The 10,210-nt window shown below is 34.9% G+C and overlaps 1 pseudogene; it reads left to right on the forward strand.

Moving 5' to 3' along the window:
- The first annotated feature begins 7,920 nt into the window (after positions 1 to 7,920).
- On the forward strand, positions 7,921 to 9,224 carry LOC119522097 (annotated as a pseudogene).
- The last annotated feature ends 986 nt before the right edge of the window (positions 9,225 to 10,210 follow it).

The following is a 10,210-nucleotide window of genomic DNA, read 5'->3' on the forward strand; positions in this document are numbered from 1 at the left end:
TGATCTACAGATTTGACACAATCCCAATCCAAATTCCAACAACTTGCTTTTCAGACTTGGAAAAGCCAATTATCAAATTTATTTGGAAGGGAAAAGGGCCTTGAATTGTCAAAAACATCCTAAAAAAGAAGAAATAAGTGGGAGGACTTACTCTTCCAGACCTTAAAGCCCACTATAAAGCCAAAGTGGTCAAAACAGCATGGTATTGGCTTAAAGATAGACATATTGATCAATGGAATCAAACTGAGAGTTTGGAAATAGACTCCAGATATACAGTTGACCAATTTTTGATAAGGCCTCCAAATCCACTGAACTGGGATAGAATAGTCTCTTCAGCAAATAGGACCAGGAGAACAGGATAGCCATAACAAAAAGAATGAAAGAGGACCCTTACCTCATACCCTATACAAAAATTAATGCAAACTGGATCAAAGACCACACTATAAGAGACAGTGCCATAAAACTCCTAGAAAATAATGTAGAGAAACATCTTCAAGAATTAGTATTAGAAGGTCGTTTCTTTGACCTTTCACCCAAAGCACAAGGAATGGAAGAAAAAATAGATAAATGGGAACTCCTCAAAATCCCAAGCTTCTGTACCTCAAAGAAATTTGCCAAAAAGGTGAAGAGGCAGCCAACTCAATGGGAGAAAATATTTGGAAAGCATGTATCTGATAAGAGACTAATATCTTGCATATATAAAGAAATCCTGCATCTCAATGACAATAGTACAGACAGCACAATTATAAACAGGCAAAAGATATGAGAAGACAATTCTCTGAAGAGGAAATACAAATGGCTAAAAAAACACATGAAAAAATGTTCTTTACTAGCTATTAGAGAGATGCAAATCAAGACCACAATGAGATATGATCCTCATACCAGTAAGATTGGCTGCCAGCAAACAAACAGGAAACTACAAATGCTGGAGAGGATGTGGAGAAATTGGAACTCTTATTCATTGCTGGTGGGACTGTATAATGGTACAGCCACTCTGGAAGACAGTTTGGCTGTTTCTCCTGAAACTAAATATTGAATTACCCTACAATCCAGCAATTCCACTTTTTGGTATATACCCAGAAGATTTGAAAGCAGTGACATGAACAGACATTTGTACACGGATGTTCATAGCAGCACTGTTCACAATTGTCAAGAGATGGAAACAATCCAAGTGTCCCTCAACAGAGGAGTGATTAAACAAAATGTGCTATATACATACAATGGAATACTAAGCAGCATTAAGAAGCAACAAGGTCTTGAAACATATGGCAACATGGGTGAACCTTGAAGATATAATTCTGAGTGAAATAAGACACAAAAGGAGAGATATAGTATATTGCCACTTGTATGAACTATCTGAACAATGTAAAATCAATGTGTTACAAGAATATTGGGGACCTAGTGATAGACAGTAGCTAGTGAGGGAGAATGATAATCTAATATGTTCAGATATGTTAATGATGTTGAATTCAAAGGTATGGTAATGGGTAGGGGTGATGATTGTTGGTTAATGGGATTATAAGTATCAGAGCTGCATTGAAGGTGAATAAGAATGAAAGGGTTGTTTAAAGGCACGTTTCCCACAGATTAGCACCACAAATATAGATAGGTGCTTGCATGACATACTTCTAAGGTATGACACTAGCACAGAGAGTTGACAACAGAAGGGTACATGGGAAAAATCTACCCATTGCATACTAGGGACTATAATTAATAGGAATACCATGCTAATAATACACAAATTCTAGGGACAAATAATTAAGGGATGACAAAGTTGTTTTGGGTCATGGGAGAACTTCTTTTGTTGCTCAAATGTGGACTTTCTCTCTCTAAGCCTAACTCTGCAAATAAATTCATCACCCTCCCCCTGACATGAGACAGGACCGCCAAAATGAATGAGCCTTCCTGGCAATGTGGGACATGGATTCTGGGAATGAGCCTTACCCTGGAATTGAGGGGTTGAGAATGCCTTTTTGACCAAAAGGAGAAAAAGAAAGGCAACAAAATAAGGCTTTAGTGGCTAAGAGAATTCAAATAGAGTCAAGAGGTTGTGCTGGAGGTTACTCCTATGCTAGCTTCACCTAGATGTGTCAAATTACCATAGTATAAGCCCAGGTCAACAGTAGTCCTGAAAACCTTAAAGAATACCCAGATCCCTGAGACTATAAAAGTTTCACTCACAAAATTGATTCATCAGAAACTTAAATCCTTCAGAGTGCTCCTATGCCAGCTATGTCCCCAAATACAGAGGCAATAGCATCCTCAAGAATATCAACTAGATGTGTCCCCTTTGCTCATAAAGTTGACACCCCTTTTCACTATGAGCAGGTTAGGGTGTTCACTGCCTAAACATCCCTGAAGATCAGGAAAGTGATTAAACTAGAGGAAGGGGTAGAAACAGACAAGAAGGAATGTAACAAAGGATTATGAATACTGAATCTTTATATAATTTTCTTTTTCTTAGGGTATCACAATAGTTAGAAGGAAAGAATTGAAATGGTGGATCTGTAACACATAGCATCCTTTGAAATTTGTTCTATAGCTACTTGTTTAATTGTAATTTGAGACCTATACCTTTTTGTATATATGTTATATTTCACAATAAGGAAATAACTGAAACTATGGTATTTTAACTTATAACAACTTTGGAAATTTCCTATTATCTACTTGTTAAATCACACTTCGAAAGATATTACCTTTTTCTATATATGTTTTATTTCATAATAAGGAAATAACTGAAACTGTGGAATTATAACCTATAATATTCTCTGAAATTTGCTCTCTACTTGTTAAATTGCACTTGGAAAGTTATCACTTTTATGTATATATGTTATATTCTACAATTAAAAAATATGATAAAATAGGCCTATGTAGAAGCAGATAGGTTTCTTGTGGCCTAGTCTGTCACATTTCCATTTAACAAAGCAAATCATAAAATTGGCTCAGATTCAAGGAGAGGACAGTTAGGCTCCATTTTTTGATATGAGGAGCAGCATGCCTATACAGAAAGAATTGATGGCAGCCATATTTGGCATGTATCTACCACATGACCTCAAAGTTTTGTTTTAATTATTAAGGAGGGCAATATATATTAGATACTAGAGTTCTTATCTTATAAAAACACTCATAGAATAACTGTAACTATTATCCCAGATTAAAAGCTTGGAAAAGAAACCATGGCCTTGTATAACTGTGATCTACCTGACTGAGCTAAAAATCCATGACTTATCAGATTTTATCTTGGCAAATCTATTAAATTTATCTTTCAAAAGTATTAGAACTAACAGTTATTACTGCTGTTAGATTCTTCAAAGACTAAAGCACATTTTAAGGTAATTATTAATGAGTGTAATGCCCTCCATGATGATAATAAGCCCTTCTTTTGTGCCAAAAGATGTTTGACAGACGTAGATAGCTTAGTTTTTACTTTTTGCCTCTTAAATAACTGCCTGCCACCTGTAGTCTATTGTTTTGCTACATTTAGCACAGATGAGTGCAGAACAAAAAAAAAATGAAAATAAATTGCTCTAATCTAATACCTTCCTTCTTTATACTTTTCCATAAAGTTCCACATTCCTTGAATGCATCTGAGTTACTGTGTAATTTGAGGTTCCAGGTTATAAAAGCTTTTTATAATTTTTAGTCATTTAACACTCTATACTTTTCATTTGATGGCTTTTCTTTTCAGTTAGTGCCAAAATCAATATAATTTTTCAATTGGGAAGCAAACATCCTTTTTTAGTTTATTCTTTTTTACATAGAGAAGTTGTGGGTTTACAGAAAAATTATGCATAAAATGCAGGATTCCCATATACCACCCAATTATTAACACCTTGTGTTTGTGTGCTACATTTGTTACAATTGATAAAAGCACATTTTTATAATTGTACCATTAGCTATATTCTATGGTTTGACTTAAGGTACACTGTGTTCTGCAGTTCCATGGATTTTTTTTAAATTTTTATTCTAGTAACACATATACAACCTAAAATTTCTCCTTTCAACCACGTTTAAACATGTAGCTCAGTGCTGTTAATATGTTCACAATTTGTGCTACCATCACCACCATCCAGTACCAAAACTTCTTATCATCCTAAATGGAAACTCTTTACATTTTAAGCATTAACTCCTTTTTCTCTACCCCTATATCATCCCCTGGTAACCTATATTCTAAATTTTGGCTCTATGAGTTTGCTTATTCTAATTATTTCATATCAGTGAGATCATAGAATATTTGTCCTTTTGTGTCTGGCTTATTTCACTCAACATGATGTCTTCAAGGCTCTTCCTTGTCTCATTTCTCAAACTTCATTCCTCTTTGTTGTCTCATTTCTCAAACTATTATTCCTTTGTGTGTATCTACCACATTTTGTTTATCCATTCATCAGTTGGTGGACACTTGGGTTGCTTCCATCTCTTAGCAATTGTGAACAATGCTGCTATGAACTCTGGTGTGCAAATATCTGAGTCCCTGCTTTCAATTCTTTTAGGTATATAACCAGAAGTAGGATTGCCAGGTCATATAGTAATTCTTAACTTTCTGAGGAACTGCCAATCCATCTCTACAGTGGCTGCACCATTTTACATTCCCACCAGCAAAAAATGAATGTTTCTATTTCTCTGCATCCTCTCCAACACTTATTTTCTGTTTTTCTTTTTAGTAGTCATTACAGTGGGTGTGAAATGGTATTTCATTGTGATATGATATGCATGTTCCTAATGGTGAATGATTTTGAGCATCTTTTCATGTATATTTGTATATCTTCCTTGGAGAAATGTCTATTCAAGTCTTTTGTCCATTTTTTCAGTTGCTTGTTTGTCTTTTTGTTTATAGTTGTAGAATTTCTTTATATATTCTGGATATTAAACCTTTATCATATATTTGGTTTCCAAATATCTTCTCCCATTCTGTAGGTTGTCATTGTACTTTATTATAAAGTCCACTTAGGCACAAAAGTTTAATTTTTATGAGGTCCCATTTCTCTTTTTTCCTTTGTTGTTGTTTTTGCTTTGGGTATAAATTCTTAGAAACCATTGCCTAACAAAACATTCTGAAGATGCTTCCCTATGTTTTCTTCTAGGAGTTTGAAGTTCTGGCTCCTATATTTAGGTCTTTGATCTATTTTTAGTTGATTTTGGTATATGGTGTGAGCTACAGCAGAGATAACCACTTTTAACAGTACAGTATGTACTCTATATGTTTAGGCACATACATATATGTGCATGTGTATATATATATGTTCATGTTCCTCAAAATATGTTGCAAAATACATGTTATAAAATACATAATTTTGTAATATGTTTATAATATTTATGTATTATATAATTTATCATATAAATAGTAATATATGATTACAAAATTGGGCTCATACATTGGTCATTTTATAATATACTTTGGATAGTTCATTCTCTTATGCTGTAACTATATGTTAATTACCATGTACTTATTGAAAATCATGGTATTATTTATTTAATTGTATACATATATACTCATATATGTATGTTTTTCTCTATTATAGATAAAGCTGTAAATAATTATTTTTTACTGAATTTTGATTATTTCCTTATGATTGCTCAAAAAAGTATAAGCTAGTTAAAAAGCCACAGACTTCTTTTTTTTTTTTTTTTTTTTGCTATTTATGTTCAGGTTCATAATCTGCCCTCTGGGAAAGTAACACCATTTTTCACTTATTTTCAAACATAAGAAATGGAATTGACTTCCAGAGTGGTACAGTGAAGATCTTGGTGAATTGGCTCCTCCATAAAAGCAAAGAACGTACTGACAAATCTATCAAAATCAACATTTTATGAACTCTGGAAATTAACCAAAGGCACAGAACAAATGGAAAAGTGTTCATTCAAGGAAAACTACTGAACCTTTTATAAGAACTGTGGAATTTATTACATTTTAATTTGAGGCTTCTTCCATGGCGACTCTCCAGATCAATGCCATGGTAGCCATGAAAAGCTGACAGTCTTATAGTCAGCTGAGAGATCTGACCTTTTTTGGAACTCTGTTAAAAGCACAGTCAATATTTTGACCAGACCCACAGCTCTCTATGAATGCTCCAATCCCAGGCTACTGTTGCTATTCAATCTGACTCAGAGCTCAACTCTGCAAAATAAGCCCTATTCCCAGGGCATTGCTGAAAACAGCAGCAATCATCTGGAATCATTAGCATCACAGCTACTTAAGACCATGATTTAAGTTGGGGCATATGAGATCCTAGTCAAAAATTTTAAAGATACATCTGGGGAGCTAGCCAATCAGAGGAGACTTTGAAAAACTTCAGAGTCTAGAAGGCTGTGTACATGTACAAGACTGTACACATGTCCAGAAAACTGAGAAGGAGGGTGAGTCACTCACCTCTTGTTGAATTTGAGGCCCTGTACAACCAGAAAGTGAAAGCTAAGGCTGACTTAAACTGCCTGATGTTTGAAGCATGCCATCACATGCAAATCCCCTCACCAAAGGTGAAAGACTTACTGTCTCAAGGTATTTAAGGAAATCTTATGACTGGTCATTGGCTGACCACTGAACTATACTGACCCAGATATGTCCTGTAAGAATCTAGGTTTAAATTTTTTTTAAGAAATTTTAAAAAGTAGGAAGAGAACTCAGTCATTGCACACAGCACTGAATTCAAAATCTAAAGAGTTACTCTATGAAGTCACTAAACAAATAAAAAAGAAAACAGGAAAAAAATAGAAACAGCAACAAACTCAAAGTGGGGTGGAGGGTTCTAATTCCAGAGTTGACACAAGATATAATCTAAAATGCCCAGTTAAAAACCTTATGAGACATGCAAAATACCAGGAAAGTATAGAGCACATGTAGAGGAAAAGCAAACAATATAAAATATTTATCCAGGGCCCAGATTTTGACTTAGTAGACAATGACTTTAAATAAGCCACTACAAATTTGTTTGAAGAACTAAAAGGAAGCTAGGTTTAAAGAATGAAAGGAAAGTATGACAACTATGTCTCACCAAATAGAGAATATCAACAGAGAAAAATAATGGAAAAGAACCAAATATAAATTCTGGAAATATAAAGTGTAATAATTGAAAAAAAATACACTAGAGGGGTTGGCAGAAGAATGAGGAAAATTGAAGATAGGTCAGTTCAGATTATTCAGTCAGAGGAAAAGAAAGAAAAACTATATGAAAAAAAATGAACAGAGCCTCAGAAACCTGTGTGGCACTATCAAGCTTATCAATTAAATATAATGGGGGGGGGGGCTGTCCCAGAATGAGAGGAAAAAGAGAAAAAATATTTGAAGAAATAATGGCTTAAATTTCCTAAATTTGATGAAAAACATTAATCTTTATATCCAATAAGCTCAATAAACTCCAGTAAGGATGCAATCTATACATCCAGTAAGCTCAATAAACTCAAAAAAAGTGTTTTTGTATACTACTGAAATTAAGTTTGTATTAATCCAAACTGCATTCTTTTAAGTTATTATGTTAATTATAATACTCAGAACAGCCACTATGAAAATAACTAAACCAAAAAAAGAAAAACAGCAAAAAACAGATTATTTAAATGATATGGTAGAAAACATTATAGTCAAACTGCCAAAAGTCAAAACCAATGAGAAAATCTTGAAAGCAGCAAGAGAAAAATTATTATTCTCATACAAGCTATCTTCAATGACATGAACAACTGATTTCTCATCAGGAGCCATGGAGGCTAGGAGACAAGGGGATGACATATTCTAAGTGCTAAAGGAAAAGATATTGAACAAGAATTTTATAACCAGCAAAACTAACCTTCAAAAATAAAGAAGAGAGCCCCTCCCCACCCCTTTCCAGTCCAGTTGCCCTCTTAGTTTTGCTGGATGTTGTTGTGAGTCTGAGAGACACATGAAGTGCTACAATGTCATCACAAGCATGCACAGCAAGCATGGAAAAGATTATATATGAACAGGGAGGTGTATATATTCACCCACCTTGTGGAAAGACCAGTGACCAGGACAGCTTGATTTCAGTAATATTATGTGTTTTGGAAAAGAATGCTGAAGTCATAGTGGACTGGAGATCATTGGATGATTCATTGGATTCTTCTAGTATTCTCTATGCTGGAAAAAACTCCAATTCAGTTGTAGAATGGACCCACACTCCAAAAGAAAGAACTCATTGTGGATCAGAACATCTGAACAATTATGAAGCAGAGTGGGACATGGTTACTACAGTTTCATTTAAAAAGAAACCACTTACCAATGGAGATGCTCCAAGTCATAAAAATGGGAAAAGCAAATGATCATTCCTGTTCAGTTTGACAGACCTGAAATCAATCAAGCAAAACAAAGAGGGTATGGGCTGGTCATATTTGGCATTCTGTCTAAAGGATGACATTGTTCTCCTTGCTCTGCACTTTCATCAAGGGGATAGAAAACTACTGATTGACTCCCTTGAAAAATATGTGGTATTATGCAAATCTCCACAGGATAAAAACACTCTTGTGAATTGTCAAAATAAGAGTTTTTCACAGTCTTTTGAAAATCATGATGAGTCAGCTTATGGTTTAATACAAAAAATTAAAAAGGATCCTTATACAGCAACTATGGTAGGATTTTCCAAAGTCACAAACTACATTTTTGATAGTTTGATAGGCAGTGATTCCTTTACTCATGAACACCCACCTTCAGAAATGGCAGATTTTCTCAGTGATGCTATTCCAGGTCTAAAGATAAATCAACAAGAAGAACCAGGATTTGAAGTCACCACAAAAATTGATTTGGGTGAATGACCTGTTCCTCAAAGGAGAGAACCAGTATCACTGGAAGAGTGGACTAAGAATATTGACTCTGAAGGAAGAATTTTAAATGTAGATAATATGAAGCAAATGATGTTTAGAGGGACATTTTGTCATGCATTGAGAAAGCAAGCATGGAAATTTTTTCTGGGTCATTTTCTTTGGGACAATACCCAGGAAGAAAGAACTCAGTTACAAAAACAAAAAACTGATGAATACTTCAGGATGAAGCTACAGTAGAAATCTGCTAGCGAGGAAGAAGAGAAATTTGAAATTAAGAGATTATAGAAGGATTTTGGTGATGAGTGTACAACTATGTAATGGTACTGTGAACAATCGAATGTACGATTTGTTTTATATGACTACGTGGTATGTGAATATATCTCAATAAAATGAATAAAAAAAGAGGTTATAGAAGTTTTATTGAAAAAGATGTAAACAGAACAAACATACAAAGTTTATGAAGGCTGTGCCAGTTTGGTTATATTATGTCCCCCAGAAAAAAAGCCATGTTCTTTGATGCAATCTTGTGGGGGCAGTTATATTAGTGTTGATTAGGTTGGAATCTTTGGTTAGGTTGTTTCCATCAAGATGTGACCCACCCAACTGTGGGTAATACCTTTGATTAGATTATTTCCATGGAGGTGTGGCCCCACCCATTCAGTGTATCTTTTGACTGATTTACTGGAGTACTTTAAAAAGAGCCATGCAGGCTGAGACACTTGCTGCAACTTAGAAAGACATTTTGAAGATGGCTGTTGAAAGCAGACTTTTGCTCTGGAGAAGCTAAGAGAGGACAAATGGCCCAAGAGCAATATTTTGAAGAATGCCCAGGAACTGAGAGAGGACCTGGAACTCAACCCAAGATCAGCAGATGCCAGCCACATGCCTTCCCAGCTTACAGAGGTTTTCAGGTTCTCCTGGACACCATTGGCCTTCCTTCAATGAAGGCACCCTATTGTTGATGCCTTACCTTGGACGCTTAACAGCCTTAAGACTGTAACTGTGTAACCAAATAAACCCCCTTTATAAAAGCCAGTCCGTTTCTGGTGTTTTGCATTCCAGCAGCATTAGCAAACTAGAGCAACTATGTATGGATGAAAGTAATCTGAGAGATTTGAATAGAAAAGGTAGTGAAGTTAAAAACTGAAAAGTGAAAATTAAACTACTTGGGAGCTATGATCCATAAAAACAACTTATTGTTGAAGACCCCTATTATGGGAATGACTCTGATTTTGAGACTGTGTACTAGCAGTGTGTGAGGTGCTGCAAAGCATTTTTGGAGAAGTCACAGTAAAGCTTCATCAATTCATTGCTGAGGGCCAAAAATAATTAATATCTTTATAGTGATGTTCTGGGTTTTTCAGTCAATCAGTGTGTTAACAGTGTAATGCTTCATAGCTCAAGGCCATACCTTTTTTTAAATTGACTTATTGTTTTTTAACTTAAA

This window comes from Choloepus didactylus, chromosome X, assembly GCF_015220235.1.
Source record: "Choloepus didactylus isolate mChoDid1 chromosome X, mChoDid1.pri, whole genome shotgun sequence".
Taxonomy (NCBI): domain Eukaryota; kingdom Metazoa; phylum Chordata; class Mammalia; order Pilosa; family Megalonychidae; genus Choloepus; species Choloepus didactylus.